Source organism: Eubalaena glacialis, chromosome X (assembly GCF_028564815.1).
Source record: "Eubalaena glacialis isolate mEubGla1 chromosome X, mEubGla1.1.hap2.+ XY, whole genome shotgun sequence".
NCBI lineage: Eukaryota > Metazoa > Chordata > Mammalia > Artiodactyla > Balaenidae > Eubalaena > Eubalaena glacialis.
In genome coordinates this window covers 34,715,119-34,728,046 of record NC_083736.1, presented here as the reverse complement: position 1 = coordinate 34,728,046, position 12,928 = coordinate 34,715,119, and the positions used below count along the sequence as shown (strand labels likewise).

The 12,928-nt window shown below is 38.5% G+C and overlaps 1 protein-coding gene and 1 non-coding gene across 2 annotated transcripts in view; one reads left to right on the top strand and one right to left on the bottom strand.

The window, feature by feature from the left end:
- The window catches only part of LANCL3 (LanC like family member 3), an 85,415-nt gene that overhangs the window by 64,762 nt on the left and 7,725 nt on the right, over positions 1 to 12,928 (bottom strand). The window lies entirely within an intron of this gene.
- On the top strand, positions 6,308 to 6,380 carry TRNAP-UGG (transfer RNA proline (anticodon UGG)). The gene has a single exon. It is a non-coding gene; the product is annotated as a tRNA-Pro (tRNA).

Here is a 12,928-nt window from a genome sequence, read left to right as displayed (position 1 = left end):
CTGCCTCGAAAAAAAAAAAAAAATTCTGCTTTACGTAAGTGGTTCCACCAGTCTTCACTGTATTCTAACCATCTATTTTTTCACTTTTAATTATTTTAACTGGGCTCTCTCCTCCTCCTTCTTGGGTAGCAGCTTAATAAATATAGCTCTGATCCTCATTATTTTACTCAATACTTTATTAAGGAAGGCACAACTCTTTAAATTAAACCATATGAAGATTTTAATTGACACAGAGCTATTCGACCATTCAAACTAATAAAATGTCATAATTAAATCCTAATTTAGTATTATTTATAAGAATAAAACACATATATCAAGCTATATTTTTGATGGGGAAATATCTGTTGACAAAATTTATCTCTATGTGACATCAATTCTATTATTAGGAACATTCCATAGATGTTCTCTGAGAACAATCATCGAGCAGGAATAAGATATATGTGAAGAAGAGAACATGGAGAAATCACATCTAAAAAGCACAGGTGAGATTAAGAAAAATAGTTCTTATTTTCTTGGCATTTATATTTCTCAAAGAAATACATGTGCATAACTTAAAAAGTGAAGAGTTCTTTAAAATAATAGCAGGCTCCTGCCCCACCCCTCCCCATCCACATTCTGACTCCTCCAAGGCAAAAACTGAAAACATGTTTTTGGCATTTTTTTCTAGCTACTTATCTTCATATTTCTAGATGAGATGCTTGTACAGCTATTTCTTGACTTTTCCATCAAAGGTGTTATCTATTAATTTCCTAACACGGAAGATGAAGACTTAGCTCTCTTATAATCTCTCCACACATACATTTCCTTTCCCAAATACCCAAAACACTTATATCACTTTTTTTTCCCCAAGCAATATGAGGTTAAGTCAATATTCATTAAACAAAGCCATGTGCAGTGATTACCATTTCCCTTCTCCCCATGTCCGCCGCACAAATTAATAATTTCCTTTTTAAAAAAAAATTTATTTTATTTTTATTTATTTTTGGCTGCGTTGGGTCTTTGTTGCTGTGCGGGCTTTCTCTAGTTGCGGCGAGCAGGGGCTACTCTTCGTTGTGGTGCGTGGGCTTCTCATTGCGGTGGCTTCTCTTGTTGCGGCGCACGGGCTCTAGGCACGCGGGCTTCAGTAGTTGTGGCACGTAGGCTCAGTAGTTGTGGCTCGCGGGCTCTAGAGCACAGGCTCAGTAGTTGTGGCACACGGGCTTAGTTGCTCCGTGGCATGTGGGATCTTCCCGGACCAGGGCTCAAACCCGTGTCCCCTGCGTTGGCAGGCGGATTCTTAACCACTGCGCCACCAGGGAAGCCCAATTTCCTTTTCTTATTATATTGTTCGGTTTTCTATTTTGTCTACACCAAATTCATGCCCGAACTTTCCAACAAATTTGCAAAACTCCCCTAGGTACAGCCAAACATATCAGGTAAGCCGCCTGTTCTATTTTTTGTTTTTTCTCTTAGCATCATCCTGGCTGTAGCTCTGCTTCAGTACTTACCAGCTGCCTTCAAGGTCTGATACCCAGCTGCCATCTCGGGCTGTCCTGTACCATCACTCTCAAAGTTTTCTGATCCCACCTGCATTGGAGCTCCAGGTTTTGAGATCTCATATTTTCCTATTTCTTGGTTCATTCTCCCATCGCAATGGACCTCCCTCAAAAATGTTTTACCAGCTCTTGCAGTGTTCCACATGGTGGCTGGTTCATTTGGAACGTCTGGCCCCTAAGTTTTTTTAACACATTCAGTGAAGCTAGATTACCTCTGCCTCATGCTTTTGAAAGAAAAAAAAAATGTTTTGTTTTTTTGAGAACTTGCAAAGATTTTTTTCTACTCTCACATTTGATAATTTTGGCTGCTATAGAATTCTAGTTGAGAATTTTCTTAGTGAACTTTGGAGGTCTTGCTCCATTGTCCTGTAGCTTCTTAAGTTGCTATTCAAAGTCCAGTGCAAATCCTTTTAAGGAAGCAGTTTTGTTTTTCTTCTTAGAAGCGTTTAGAATCTCTTTTTATTCTTTTTCCATCCAACATGCTGGTGGGCCCCTTAAATCCAGCAACTCATGTGCTTCACATTTGCCCCACTGTTCCAGAAGCCTTGAAGTACCCGGAGGACCACACCCCCAATGCAGCTGTAGTAAATTACTGGTGGGAGAGCGATACCTCTAGTCAGGACAAACTCTGAGATGTGATTTACACTCCGGAGCTCCCCTACAGAATGAGACAGAAAGCTGGGGCTTAGCCTAAAATCACAGCTTTGTTTTGGCTTCTGACCCTTCACTGTTTCCCCCACTCCCATACTGGTTTCTCCTGAGAGCTCTTCCTTAATGGAGCGTGCCCATATCTCAGAGTCAGCTTTTGGAGAACCTGGCCTAAGACCATCATCTAGTTGCTCGGGTTTGGGAAAGGATCCGGGAGTCTAACCACTCTATCAAACTTGTAAATGACCGAGTTGAAGTTGAGTCTTACAGGCTTCTGGAACTTTAGGACCAATGTAGAGCACTCTCCTGTACTGCCACTTTTATTCAATCTTAAGCTGAGCTTCAGAAACACCCTGAGGTTCAGAGAGCCAAGTTAAAACTATCCTTCCAGATGGCTTGGGGTACAACTCACTCTCCTCTTGGCAGTGTATACGTTACTAGAAAAACAGGCAGAAATCTAACCTGACTTAAATCTCTAAAAGAAGATCTGCAGTCTGAAAAATGTGGCTTTAACTGCTTGACCAGCTGTGTGATGACAGGCAAGTTACTGAACCTAAGTCCCAGTTTTCTCCCCTGAAATGGATATGTTAACCACAGTACCTGTAATATAGTGAGTCCTATCTTTTTTTATATATATATAAATTTATTTATTTATTTACATTTTATTTTTGGCTGCGTTGGGTCTTCATTGTGGTGACCGGGGGCTACTCTTCGTTGTGGTGCATGGGCTTCTCATTGCAGTGGCTTCTCTTGTTGCAGAGCACGGGCTCTAGGCACACGGGCTTCACTAGTTGTGGCAAACAGGCTCAGTAGTTGTGGCTCACAGGCTCTAGAGCACAGCCTCGCTAGTTGTGGTGCGCGGGCTCAGTCGTTGTGGCTCACGGGCTCTAGAGCGCAGGCTCAGTAGTTGTGGCGCACAGGCTTAGTTGCTCCGCGGCATGTGGGATCTTCCCGGACCAGGGCTCGAACCCGTGTCCCCTGCATTGGCAGGCGGATTCTTAACCACTGTGCCACTAGGAAAGTCCGAGTCCTGTCTTTTGAGTTCTTTTCTGGTGGTGGTGATAAGTTTGTGGTACTACCACCACATGCCTTCTCCCAGTTCCCACATTTCAGAGATGCTCAGCCAAGGTTAAGGGTATGGTCTAAGGCAGTGGTTCTAAAAAAGTAGTGTCCAGGCAGCAGCATCAGTGGAACTTGTTAACAGTGCAAAGTCTCAGGCCCGACTCCAGACCTACTGACTCAGAAACTCTGGGGATGGAACAAGCCCTCCAGGGGACTCTAATACACCCTCAAGTGTGCGAAACACTGACCTAAGGCCACAGATCAGAGAAAGATATAATAGACCCCCATGGAGATGAAGGCCACAGACCTAGAGCCACTTGGTATGGTATTGAAGATTGTAAGCAGAACTAATGATTATACATGACAACTCAATGATTAGGGATAAGAACTCATAATGATGCCTCTACTAATAGAGTAGTATAGTTTATACATATCAAGATCATCATGTCATAAATGAATATGAATAGCAGCTAAAGAGTAAAACATAGATTTAAGTTTGTAAAATTGACAGTAGGTCTATATGACATAGCCTTGAAATGCAAATAGAAAAGTACATTAATGCAAGAAAAACATAATTTCTGGGCCCAGAAGCTGAAGAAACACTTGGAAGAATCCTTAATTGTATTAATCCTTTTCTGAAACAAGCTACCGACTGTACATGATCTGGAACATTTGCTGAGGAAAACTCATTTGAAGTTGTCATTTCGCCAGAGACACAACTACTGAAATTTGTCTGAAATTCTGAATTAGCGCCATGCAAGCAAATGATCTTTAGAAGCAAAGAAGAGAACTTAAGAGCAGGAAAGAGTTCCTTGAATCTACCACTCAGATTCTGGGGGAAGAGAGCAAAAAGCAAACATTCCAACATCACCTGCATAGCAATTTACTACCGATAAAGCCAATTAGGTGATTTACTCTGAGGAGTACAAATCAGACACAGGAAAGCCAATTCCTAGATTAAGTCTTCAAGGAGCCTGAAATTTTAAAAAGAGAAAAGAACACCCTCCTGGAGGAAGCAAAGTGCAAAGGGTAACTTGCATGGCTTCGGGTTTCAGGGGTGATGACCAGCCACTCAATTTACTTTGACACATAATCTCTGTGAGCTGCTCAGCTTAATCCCCTGTGTGGCAGAGAAGAGGATATTTCCCTCCAGCCCTTTATGGCCTCTGTTTGAAGATCTCAAAGCTTTGCTGATGTGAGCAGGGGCATAGCAGCTCTGACTACCACCACAGGGAATATTAGACGGGCTGAATGTCCAAAAAACATACTTGTATTATTTAGTCAACACAGGGTCTCACTTACATTAATGACAATAATACTCAAAATACTAATAAAACAAGGACTGACTTATACAGAGTCTTTACTCTGTGCCTAGCAGACCCTCTGCTAAGCATGTTACATGCACATTCTCAGTGGTTCTTCATACCACACCTATGAAGTGGGTGCTGCTTGTGTTACATTTTGCAGATGAGGAAATCAAGCCTCAAAGATGCTAAGTAACATGGCTGAGGTCAACCAGCTACTGTGATGGAGCCACGATTCAATCCCAAGGCTATATGACTGAAAGCCCTGTTCTTTTTAAGTAATCTCTTTTCTAAAAAAAATATTCATTTATTTATTTAATTTCGGCTGCACTGGGTCTCAGTTGCAGCACACAGATCTTTAGTTGCGGTACGCGGCCCTGGGCTTCTTAGCTGCCGCCTGTGGACTTCTTATTTGCGGCATGTGTGCAGGATCTAGTTCCCGAACCAGGGATGGAACCCAGGCCTCCTGCATTGGGAGTGCAGAGTCTCACCCACTGGACCACCAGGGAAGTCCCAAAAGCCCTATTCTTAACCATCATCTTTTAATGCTTTCATTGAGACGCTAACCTATTTCAACAGCTGCAACTGGTGATACACGTGCAATTCTCTTTGCCTTACAAGGGAAGAGGAAACATTTTAAAGAGCAAAATTATGTTACTGAAATGTGCATGAGAACAATACTTCCTTTCTGGTTGAGCACTGGTTCTCTTCAGCCTTAGATAGCTGTAAAGTCTGTTAGGAATGTGACTCCCTCCTAAAGTCATTGTAGGAGTGGAGATTCAGCTGGTCCCCACAGTATTTGCTTTGAGATTGGTGATGCTTCGGTTGCCATGGACACCAGACTTCAATACACCACTGAGCACGGGGAATCCATTCCATGCAAAGCAATGGAGCCAGCAGATGGATACAGTAACAGCTAACTGCACATAATGCTATGACCAATATTTGTTTTGCCACCTCTCATTCAGATGATGTTCTCACCCATGAAGTCTGTAAGACTGCCTCTCATCTGGGAAACAGCTTCTTTATGGCCCAGGTAGCAATGCTCACACTTCACAGTGTCAAAGGCATTCATTTGTCTGGGTTGTTGAATGTGTAAAGCTATTCAGAAAAGGAAATGTGACCTTACACAAAACACTTCTTTGTTCAGCTTGCTAAAAGAAAGAATGGATCAAATGACTTCTTGAAAATTCCATTTGTCCAAGTGGCTAGCACCCCAAGAATAATGAGGCTGTTAACTTGGTAGGTTTCCTTAGTAGCTAAATCCATTGAGAAAGTAACTAGGAAAAGATAAGAGGTACTTAGATATATATAAATAACGCATGAGAACAACATGTTTTTCTTTGAGACAAACCAAACATCCAACGTCCAAGGCATTGTACTTAATTAGTGAATGTAGGTCAGAGAGTAATCAGTAAAAGTGAACCACGAAGAGAAATGCTTATTTGGACACATCATGGACTGTTGGCAAGTTTACTAAGAGACCATCACCACATGGGGATATTAAAGGACCCCCTCCACACATGGAGGAAATCCACTGTGTGTTGTGTAGGAGCCAGTCGAGTGACAAACATCTCTCATTAACCAGCAAAGAGGAAATTAGCCAAGTTAATGAGAAATTAATACAATCTATCATTTTCACATTCAGAATCAATAAATATAGTGAAATTCCATTAAAACCACCTTCTTATGGAACACTGGGAGGTCAGGTTATTGGCAAAACAAATAATTCAGTACATTTAAAATAATTTTGGGACTTCCCTGGTGGTCCAGTGGTTAAGACTCTGCACTTGGAATGCAGGGGGCACAGGTTCGATCCCTGGTTGGGAAAGTTCCGCATGCCACGAGGTGCAGGAAAAAAATAATAATTTTTACTATGCACATTTCCCCAATTTACTTCTTCAGTAATAAGAAAATTATGAACCATGCTCTCTCCAAATAAATTACAATACAAATGATAAGTTTAGGTTTTAGTGGAATGTATATTAGTAGATTAATTAAAAGGGGTAAACAAGTTATCTCTAAGGAAATCCAGATTATTCTGTGTTAAATCACTGTATCAGGAAAAAAAAAAGGAAAAAAGTCTACGCATCTTCAATTTAATTTAGAGTTGGGGCAGCACTCCTTTATGTCACACAGGTAAATTTAATTGAATGAGTCTAAAATGGGAGTAGTTCTATGAGCATCATGTTTTCGATCTGATCTGGGAATGACAGTGTCTCTTATTATGAAAGGATTTAAAACTGCTGGAGCATGGTCTATTTGGGTCTTTAAAGAAATGTAAAAAACAAACAACAACAACAACAAAATCCTTGTGTATATAGTGCAAAATTACATTTATCAGAAAAAAAGAAATCCATGTAGTCACTCAGAGTCCTTAAACCTGCAAGAAGACGTGCCAGGCAGTGATTCTTTCCTTCAGCATCACCCACGAATTGGAAAGCTGATATTCTGGCATTTGCGGAAGAAATCATGTTCAGTACAAAGGCCAAACGATGAAAATCATGAAGTTTGGCGGAGGCGGGTGGGGGGGATCAGTCAAATCTGTTGACAGGCAATCCCATAAAATTGAAAAAAAAATTAGTGATTTCAAGCTTTTTACTCAAATCTTCTCAATGAACCAGGAGCAGCAGCGTTACTTGGGAGCTTGCTAGAGATGCAGTATCTTGGGCCTCACCCCAGACCTGCTGAATCAAAACCTGATTTTTACCAGGATCCCCAGGAGATCTGCGTGCACGTTAAAGTGTGAAGAGTGCGCACTGAAAGCACAGATTTGGCGACCAGCCTGTGGGGATGGAACCCCCCTCTGCCACTGACTAGCTGTGTAACCTGGAACAAGTTCCACAGCCTCTCTGTGCCTCGGTTCCCTCACCGGGGAGGATGGAGATAGTACTGGTGCCTAGGTCATAAGTATTAAACGACACAATATCTGTAAAGTGCTTACAACGGTGTGCACAACAAGGAATCAAGCAGTGCTAGTTCTTATGTCCTTTTAGCCATCACAGGGTTCTGGATCAAGAGTAACAAAGGATCTAAGATGCAGCCCACAGAAGTGCCCCATTTCCTGAGAGGTCTATAATCGAGCAATTAGGAACTGGACTCAGCTTACAAAAATCCAGCTTCCCCAACCTGCTGTCATTTCAAGCCAAACTGCAGGGTTTACTTATGCAATGAACAACACACAGCTGCTTACAAACCAGGGACCACTCAAATTCAGACTGAGTGAAATCTTGCATATACATTTTGTTCAGTGAGTGCTGAATGGAACGATAAGAGGACACATTTCCTATCTGAGAAATTTCCATCCTCATTTTTTACCCATCAGTTTGTCATATACTAAAAAGTCTCATGAAACCTAGTATTGAAAATAATGTGGGATTGCAACAAAAAGAATAAAATACCTAGGAATAAACCTACCTGAGGAGGTAAAAGAGCTGTATTCAGAAAACTATAAGACACTGATGAAAGAAATCAAAGATGACACAAACGGAGAGATATACCGTGTTCTTGGATTGGAAGAATCAATACTGTGAAAATGACTATACTACCCAAAGCAATCTACAGATTCAATGCAACCCCTATCAAATTACCAATGGCATTTTTTACAGAACTAGAACAAAAAATCTTAAAATTTGTATGGAGACACAAAAGACCCCGAATAGCCAAAGCAGTCTTGAGGGAAAAAAACGGAGCTGGAGGAATCAGACTCCCTGACTTCAGACTATACTACAAAGCTAGTCATCAAGACAATATGGTACTGGCTCAAAAACAGAAATATAGATCAATGGAACAGGATAGAAAGCCCAGAGATAAACCCACACACCTATGGTCAACTAATCTATGACAAAGGAGGCAAGGATATACAGTGGAGAAAAGACAGTCTCTTCAATAAGTGGTGCTGGGAAAACCGGACAGCTACACGTAAAAGAATGAAATTAGAACACTCCCTAACACCATACACAAAAATAAACTCAAAATGGATTAAAGACCTAAATGTAAGACCGGACACTATAAAACTCTTAGAGGAAAACATAGGAAGAACACTCTTTGACATAAATCACGGCAAGATCTTTTTTGATCCACCTCCTAGAGTAATGGAAATAAAAACAAAAACAAACAAATGGGACCTAATGAAACTTAAAAGCTTTTGCACAGCAAAGGAAACAACAAACAAGATGAAAAGACAATGCTCAGAATGGGAGAAAATATTTGCAAACGAATCAACGGACAAAGGATTAATCTCCAAAGTATATAAACAGCTCATGCAGCTCAATATTAAAAAAACAAACAACCCAATCAAAAAATGGGCAGAAGACCTAAATAGATACTTCAAATAAGACATATAGATGGCCAAGAAGCACATGAAAAGCTGCTCAACATCACTAATTATTAGAGAAATGCAAATCAAAACTACAATGAGGTATCTCCTCACACCAGTTAGAATGGGCATCACCAGAAAATCTACAAACAACAAATGCTGGAGAGGGTGTGGAGAAAAGGGAACCCTCTTGCACTGTTGGTGGGAATGTAAATTGATACAGCCACTATGGAGAACAGTATGGAGGTTCCTTAAAAAACTAAAAATAGAATTACCATATGATCCAGCAATCCCACTACTGGGCATATACCCAGAGAAAACCATAATTCAAAAAGACACATGCACCCCAATGTTCACTGCAGCACTGTTTCCAATAGCCAGGACATGGAAGCAACCTAAATGCCCATTGACAGACAAATGGACAAAGAAGATGTGGCACATATATACAATGGAATATTACTCAGCCATAAAAAGGAACGAAATTGAGTTATTTGTAGTGAGGTGGATGGACCTAGTGTCTGTCATACAGAGTGAAGTCAGAACGAGAAAAAAAAATATCGTATATTAACGCATATATGTGGAATCTAGAAAAACAGCACAGATGAACCGGTTTGCAAGGCAGAAATAGAGACACAGATGTAGAGAACAAACGTATGGACACCAAGGGGGGAAAGCGGTGGGGGTGGGATGAATTGGGCGATTGGGATTGACATGTATACACTAATGTGTATAAAACAGATAATAAGAACCTGCTGCATAAAAAATAAATAAATAAAATTCAAAAATTCAAAAAAAACAGTTTAGATTATAAAATGCAAAAAAAAAAAAAAAAAAGAAAATAATGTGGGAAAACAGGCACCCCCAAACGCTCATGGAGGGAATGGAAATTGATGTAACCTTTTTGGAGAACAGTTTGATAATCTCCATCAAGTGAAAAATATCTATAAACTTTGACTCAGCAATTGGGTTTTAAAAATTTATCCTACATATATACTTGCAACAGAAGGCAAAGATACATATACAGACATATGTATGTATGTATATGTTACATGTAGATGTTGTATACGTATATATGCACATTATATGTACTAGTGTGTATACTTTACAGCATTAATTTTGATAGCAAAAAAGGAAAAAAGTTTGAATCAACTTAATGTCCATCAATAATGGTTAAATTATGGTATAGCTATTAAATCAAACCAGTATAAAGAATGAGATCTCTCTACACAGTAATGTGCAAAGATGCACAAGGCACATAAAAGAACAAGCTGTAGTGTGTGTATGTATATATTGGGTTGGCCAGAAAGTTCGTTTGGTTTTTCCATCAGATCTTACGGAAAAACCCAAACAAACTTTTTGGCCAACCCAATACACACACACACTCACACACACACACACAAAATATCACATAAATGGATAAAAATATAGGTATTTTATATACCCAGAATATTTCTTTAAAAATGTTCAAAGAAGACATTTTTTTAAACATGCATACCTTGTTTTATGCACTTCATTGTGCTTCACAGACATTGCCTTTTTTTTTTTTCTTTACAAATTGAAGGTTTGTGGCAGCACTGTGTCAAGCAAATGTATCAGAGCCATTTTTCCAAAACCATTTGTTCACTTTGTGTCTCTGAGTCACATTTTGGTAATTCTCCCACTATTTCAAACTTTTTCATTATTATTATATTTGTTATGATGGTCTGTGATCTCTGATGTTACTATCATGATTCACTAATGTTAGGCTGAGATGGTTAGCATTTTTTAGCAATAAAGTATTTTTTAACTAAGGTGTGTACATTGTTTTTTTAGACATAATGCTATTGCACACTTAACAGACTACAATATAAGAGTAAACATAACTTATCTGCACTGGGAAATCAAAAACTTCATGTGACTTGCTTTATTGAGACATTTGCTTCATTGCAGTGGTTTGGAACTGAACCCACAATATCTTTGAGGTATGCCTGTATATCTTTCTGTATCCTCTTGTTGTTTGTGTTTACCTTGTGAGTATGACAGTAATAATTTTTAAGAAAAACTCAGGAAAAAAACTCTCAAACAACCTAACATTTACACCTCTAGGGACCAGAAAAAGAAAAAAAACTAAGCCCAAAGTTAGCAGAAGGAAGGAAATTATAAACAAACATTAGAGCCAAAATAAATGAAATGGAGAACAGGAATACAAGACAAAAGAATCAATGAAATTAAGAATTGGTTCTTTGAAAAGACAAACAAAATTGACAAACTTTTAGCTAGACTAAGACAAAAAGAGAGAGAAGACCCAAAATCAGAAATTAAAGAGGAGACATTAAAACTGATATCACAGAAATACAAAATATAAGAGACTACTATAAACAATTATATGCTAACAAGTTGGACAACCTAGAAGAAATGGATAAATTCCTAGAAACATACAACTTACCAAGACTGAATCATGAAGAAATAGAAGTCTAAACACACCAATAATGACTAAGGATATTGAATCAGTAATCAAAAACCTCTCAACAAAGAAAAGTCCAGGACAAGATGGTTTCACTAGTGAATACTACCAAACATTGAAAGAAAAATTAATGTCAATCCTTCTCAAACTCTTCCAAAAGAAGGAGGGAACATGTCCGACTTCATTTTATGAGCCCAGCATTACTCTCATACTAAAGCCAGATAGGAACACTACAAGAAAAGAATACTAACGGCCAATATTCCTGATGAATATAGATGTAAAAATTCTCAACAAAATACTAGCAAACTGAATTCAGGAGCACATTAATGGGATCATACCCAAGGATCAAGTAGGATTGATCTTTGGGATGCAAGGATGGTTCAACAAATGCAAATATGTGAGGTGATGGATGTGTTAATTAACTATATGGTGAGCATCCTTTTACAATGTATACATATATCAAGTCACCATGATGTACACTTTAAACATCTTACAATTCTGTTTGTCAATTATACCTCAGTACAGCTGAAAAAATGAAAATAAAAATGTATACATAGTACAAAGGACACTGCATGGCACATAGTCTGTTCAATAAGTAATTGAATGAGTGAGTAAATAAAAAAATGTTTTCCTCTAAAAATGTGATACATCACATTAATATAATGAAAGATAAAAATCATGATCATCTCAATAGATGCAGATAAAGAAAGAATCTGACAAAATTCAACATCTTTTAATGATAAAAAGTGAACAAATTGGGTATAGACAGGATATACCTCAACATAATAAATACCATATATGACAAGCCCACAGCTAACATCATACTCAATGGTGAAAGGTTGAAAGCTTTTACTCTAAGATCAGGAACAAGACAAGGCTGCCCACTCTCACTCTTATTCAACATAGTACTGAAGTTTTAGCCAGAGCAATTAGGCAATAAAAAGAAATAAAAGGTATCCAAATCAGAAAGGAAGAAGTAAAATTGTCTGTTTGCAAATGATATAATCATATATACAGAAAGTCCTAAAGAGTCTACCAAAAAACTGCTAGAATAAATGAATTCAGTAAAGTTGCAGGTTACAGCATCAACATACAAAAATCAGTTGTGCTTCTGTACACTAAAAAAACTATCTGAAAAATAAAGAAATCCCATTATAATAATAACATCAAAAATAAAATACTTCAGAATAAATTTAACCAAGTAGGTGAAAGATCTATACACTGAAAACTGTTAAGACTTGGATGAAAGAAATTAAAGATAAATAAATGGAAAGACATCCTGTGTTTGTGGATCAGGATTGATATTAAGATGTCCATACTACCCAAAGCCATCTATAGATTCAATCCAATTGCTATCAAAATTCCAATGGCATTTTCACAGAAAGAGAAACACAGTCCTAAAATTCATACAGAACCACAAAAGACCCCGAATAGCCAAAGCAATCTTGAGAAAAAAGAACAGAGCTAGAGGCATCATACTTCCTGATTTCAAACTATATTACAAAGCTATAGTAATCAAAATGGTATCGTACTGACATAAAAACAGACAGACCAATGGAACAGAATCGAGAGCCCATAAATAAACCCTCACATATATGGTCAACTAATACTTGACATG